This window comes from Capra hircus, chromosome 20, assembly GCF_001704415.2.
Source record: "Capra hircus breed San Clemente chromosome 20, ASM170441v1, whole genome shotgun sequence".
NCBI lineage: Eukaryota > Metazoa > Chordata > Mammalia > Artiodactyla > Bovidae > Capra > Capra hircus.
The window spans coordinates 48,365,211-48,371,058 of record NC_030827.1 but is presented as its reverse complement, the minus strand read 5'-3'; the positions used below and the strand labels follow the sequence as shown (position 1 = coordinate 48,371,058).

General features: G+C 35.0%; 1 pseudogene across 1 annotated transcript; it reads right to left on the bottom strand.

Annotated features, from left to right (window-relative positions):
• Nucleotides 304-1,139, bottom strand: LOC102187166 (annotated as a pseudogene). Its single transcript, XR_001296975.2, has one exon. The product of XR_001296975.2 is annotated as a 40S ribosomal protein S6 pseudogene (transcript).

Genomic DNA, 5,848 nt, shown 5'->3' with positions numbered 1-5,848 from the left:
AAAATGTATATTCCATTTCACTAAAAAACACCAAATGACACATTATTTACTAATAGTTTTCTGGAAGTTAATTCCATTATAAATATTCAATACTGATCAAAATGTAACACACAATATAATTGAATACTTGGTTAAATCAATATTATAAATGGTTCTGAATAAAATTTCTATTTAAATATACCCTATTGTCACAAGTGTATTTTATAATTGTATAAAGTTATTTCAAAATTTGAATAAAAACACAAATAGTAAATGCAGAATGCATTTGATAAAATGCAGACTAGTTTTACTATCTTATGTTTGTTTTTTTTTTTGGTGTCTGGTCTGCTTTATTTGTCACTCTCAGAACACCTCATTTTTGACTGGACTCAGACTTGGAAGTAGAAGCTCTCAGGGAGGACAGCCTCCGTCTCTTGGCGATCTGCTCCTGCCGTTTTTCTTTGGCCTCCTTCATTCTCTTGGCCAAAAGTTTAGCATATTCTGCAGCCTCTTCTTTATTTTTCTTAGTACGCTGTTTCTTCAGAGCAATACGCCGGCGTTTGTGTTGCAGAACTCGGGGAGTCACGAGACGCTGAATCTTGGGTGCTTTAGTCCTAGGTTTCTTACCGTCTTTGTTTAGGGGCTTTCGCACAACATACTGGCGGACATCATCTTCTTTAGAGAGATTGAAAAGTTTGCGGATTCTGCTAGCTCTTTTGGGACCCAGGCGACGAGGCACTGTAGTATCAGTGAGTCCAGGAATATCCTTCTCCCCTTTTTTCACGATGACCAAATTGAGAACACTCAGATTGGCATCCACAATGCAACCCCGCACAGATTTGCGCTTTCTCTCTCCAGTCCTCCTTGGTCTGTAACAGGAATGCCCCTTACTCAGAAGCAGGCGAACTCGGCCATGGGTCAAGACACCCTGCTTCATGGGGAAACCCTGCTTGTCGTTCCCGCCACTGATTCGGACCACATAACCCTTCCATTTTTCACCCAAGGCGTCAGCAGCAACTTCTGCGGCCATACGCTTCTTGTACAAGGTACGAAGTTTTCGTTCATCGTCCACTTCAATGAGCTTCTGGCAGCCAGTGGCCAGGAAAGAGATGTTCAGCTTCATTCTGAAGCGGCCGACAGCCTCCGAGGCGCCACGAAAAAGAGCTATCTTATGTTTAAAAACATTACTTCTTTACAAAAAGTAAAGTAATGTTATACTAGAACAAAAAAGAATTATTAATCAATGAAAATAATAAAAAATCTCATTGTAGAACATTTTGTTAAATACAAATGTAAGAGAATATACACATACTCAAACACTTAAACACACACAATCCTACTAAACACACATAATCACACATATCTAGAGTATAAGAGAACTTTAAAATGAATATTATTCTTTTATATTCTACAAATAATAAATGACATATTTATATCATTATAATAATAAATAATATAACCTTAAGGCAAGTCATAAAACAATATGATTCATTTTTTATGTATGCCAAGTTTCAGGTAACATTAATATTCTTTACATTTTTTTTTACTTTTAAATTTGTCAACAATGACTGGAACACACAATTTATACTCTAATTTCAGAAAAAACAATCAATACTTAATTTCAAAATGAGTTGAAAACTTAGAAGAAAATAATCATACTTGAAATATTCAAAGTATAATTTTATTATTAGAAAAATGTAAAAGAAAAAATCACCATAGTTTTGTACACGACTTAGAAAACATGTTATGGTTGCAGACTTCTTTGGTAGGAGAGTGTTCAACATGTTTATCGTTTTATTTACTTATGTTCAATTCACACATTCACCTACATATCATAATAAGGAAAAAGAGACTGGCAAAGTGAACCATTTCCTAGAAATTAAGTTAAATGTTCTAGGAATGGAAATCATTCCATAAATTAGTGGTTCACAAAGTCTGATGGTTAATTTTTTCAGAGAGACCTGAATTGACTGAGGTCAAGTGTATTTCTATAAAAATACTAAAGCATTATTTTTTTTTATTTTCACTGTTGTAGAGTGGAGTTATTTACATGCTACATGACTTTAACAAGGTAACTGTTCTTGTGACTTAAAGGATGTGAGTGGTAGTGTGTATTATATGTTCTTATATTTCCTAGAATATTCTGAGGTATTCAGTGGATAGATAGATGATAGGTAGGTAGAAAAAAGAATATATATATATATATATGCACACACACATATATAATTTTCTGAGATTAACTCAATTTTCCTTCAGAGTTCCTATCATACTCTTACCACCTATGTGCAATTATAACTACAATGATCTCTGTACTCTTACTGTTTCACACTAATTCCTCATTATATGGAAACTTCAGTTTTTGTGTGCTAATGCAGAATATATATATATATATATGTATAATTCTCTTGTTTTTCTATATTCTTTAAAAATTGAGGGAAATTTTATGTATCTGAAGCTGATTTTTTAAAATTTTGGTTAGAATATATTTCCTTGTAGTTATGAATAGATGTTTGGCTTAGAAAGGGAAATTAGATGACTTGGTTTCTCAATTCACAGTTGTCCCATCTATGTATAAATTTGATGAAAGAAGATAAATTCAGAGTTCTTTCTATTAAACATAGACATACCTCACACTTTAAAAGCAAAATATTGTTATATCTTTACAGAAGATAAATGCAGTGCCCCTGAGGCATCTTGCAATTTTAAGCCTATATCTCTAGCCTGAGTACATGTTTTTTTAAATGGATTTAAAAAATAGATATATTGAGGTGTAAATAATGTTCAATAAACAGCACATTTAATGCCTACAACCTGATGAACTTGATTACATTCATAAACCATGTATGTTTGCATTACAGTGATTAAGAAAATAAGCATGCATATTCTCAGCTGGTAAAGAATCTGCCTACAATGCAGATCGCAGTTTTATTCCTTGGTCAGTAATATACGCTGGAGAAGGGATAGGCTACCCACTTCAGTATTCTTAGACTTCCCTGGTGACTCAGCTGGTAAAGAATCCACCTGAGAGTTGGACACGACTAAGTGACCTTCACTTTCACTTTTCATCATCTCCAAAAGTTTTCTTGTCTCTTTGCTTTGTGTATGTTTGTCAAGAATTGTTGTTCAGTCACTAAGATGTGTCCAGCTTTTTATGACCGAAGGACTGAAGCACACCATGCTTCCCTGTCTTTCATTATCTCCTGGAGTTTGCTCAAATTTATGTCCATTGAGTCGGTGTTGCTATCCAACCACACCGTACTCTGTCGTCCCTTTCTCCTTTTGCCTTCAATCATTTCCATCATCTGGGTCTTTTCCGATGAGATGGCTCTTCACATCAGGTGGCCAAAGTATTGGAGTTTCAGCTTCAACATCAGTCCTTCCAATGAAGGGCTGATTTTCTTTAGGATTGACTGGTTTGATCTCACTGTTCATGGGACTCTCAAGAGTCTTCTCCAGAATCACAATTGAAAAGTTATCAATTCTTCAGTGCTCAGCCATTTTACGATTCAACTCTCATATCTATACATGAATACTGGAAAAAAAAATGATAGCTATGATTATATTGATCTTTGTTAGCAGTGTGATGTCTTTGCATTTTAGTACATTGTCTAGCTTTGTCATAGCTTTCTTCTGAGGCACAAGGATCTTTTCATTTCATGGCTTTAGTCACTGTCAGAGTGATTTTGATACCCAAGAAAATAAAAAAATCTGTCACTACTTCCACTTTTTCACCCTTCTATTTGACATAAAGTGATGGGACCGGATGCCATGACCTCAAGTTTTTGAATATTGAGTTTTAAGCCAGTTTTTTCACTTTCCTCTTTCACCCTCACCAAGAAGCTCTTTAGCTCTGCTTCACTTTCTGCCATTAGAGTGGTATCATCTTCATATTTAAGGTTTGTTGATAATTCTCCTGGCAATCTTGATTCCAGCTTGTGATTCATTCATGTACCTAACATTTCAGGTTATTATGTAGTATTGTTCTTAAAGCATCATACTTTACTTTTGCCACCAGACACATCCGCAACTCATTTGTGCATTGCTTGAACATTGCTTGTGCCTTGGTTCAGTCACTTCATCCTTTCTGGAAATATTAGTAATTGTCCTTTGCTCTTCCCCGGAAGCATATTGGACACCTTCCAACCTGAGGGGCTCATCCTCCAATGTTATATCTTTTTGCCTTTTCATATTGTTCATGGGGTTCTCAAGGCAAGAATTCTGGAGTTATTTGCCATTCCTTCCTCCAGCAGACCAGGTTTTGTCAGAGTTCTTTACAATTACCTGCCCATCTTTAATGATCCTGTATGGCTTGGCTCATAGCTTCAGTGACTTATGCAAGCCCCTTTGCCATGACAAGGCTGTGATCCATGAAGGGCTGGTAAGAATACTGAACATGAAATCTACCCCCTTAATAAATGTTTAAGGGTTTGATTAAGCTACTTGTTAACTGTAGGCACTATGGTTTACAGTAGATGTCTAGATCTTATTCACCTTGCATAACTGTAACTTACATCCATTGAAAAATAACCCTTATTTTCCCTTCCCCATCTCTTGCCAACCACCATTCCAATCACATAAACATATCTATCATCTCCAAATGTTTCCTCCTGCCCTTTTGATTTATTATGATTATTACTCAAAGAAAATCAATGCCCACCAGAGTCTTAAAAAGAATAGTTCTTAATTCTATCTTTGTATCAACATATTATTTTACCAGTATTATGACCTGTAATTTTGGTGAAATAAAACATATATACTTATGAGAGATAGTTACAGTAAAAAGTGCATATGATTATAGTTTCCTACAAGTTTATTGTAATGTAGGCATTTGAAAAAAGGTTTATTACAGAGACAATAAGATATTCCTCTATTTACATTCTGAGCATTTAGAAGTCTGCTGATATGATAGTGATGACTCCTCAATCTTCATTAAAGACATTGTGTTTCTGTAATAGTTACTATATATCTCAATGTAATATCATAATATCTGATAATATAGTATTAATTGTGTATATATTATATGAATGGATGACTGAATCTCAGAACTACTTTTCAATAAACATATAGTATACTTACTGATTATATGAAATGTGTTGATGTTTTTCAGGGTATTATATCAATGTAAACAAACTGAGTATATTACTCAGTAATTGAAATGTGGCACTAAACCAATACAGTTTTCCCAGCTTTCTCTGGTTATAAGATTTGGAATCATATAGTTAGTAAACCAATTGCTATATGAGGTAGAATTTGCCACTATGCTAGTGAACAAGACTTTAATTTAAACTTTCAGAGTGAATTATTTCAGATTGCATTATTATTGTTTTTTTGCTGCTCAGTTGCTCAGTCATGTCTGACTCTTTGTGACCCCATACACTACAATACACCAGGTTTCTCTATCCTTCCCTATCTCCCAGAGTTTTCTCAAACACATGTCCTCTGAGTCAATGATGCCATCCAACCACCTCATCCTCTGTCACTCCCTTCACTTCCTGCTCTCAATCTTTCTCAGCATCAGGTCCTTTTCCAATGTACTGATTCTTCACATTAGGTGGCCAAAGTATTGGATCTTCAGCTTCAGCATCAGTCCTTCATATGAATATTCAGTGCTGATTTCTTTTAGGATTGACTGGTTTGATTTTCTTGCTGTCCAAGGGACTCTTGAGAGTCTTCTCCAGCACCATAGTTTGAAAGTATCAGTTATTCAGTGCTCAGCCTTCTTTATGGGCCAACTCTCACATCTGTACATACTACTGGAAAAACCATAGCTTTGAATATCTAGACTTTGTTGGCAAAGTGATGTCTCTGCTTTTTAATATGTTGTCTTGATTCATCATAGCTTTTCTTCCAAGGAGCAAGCATCTTTTAG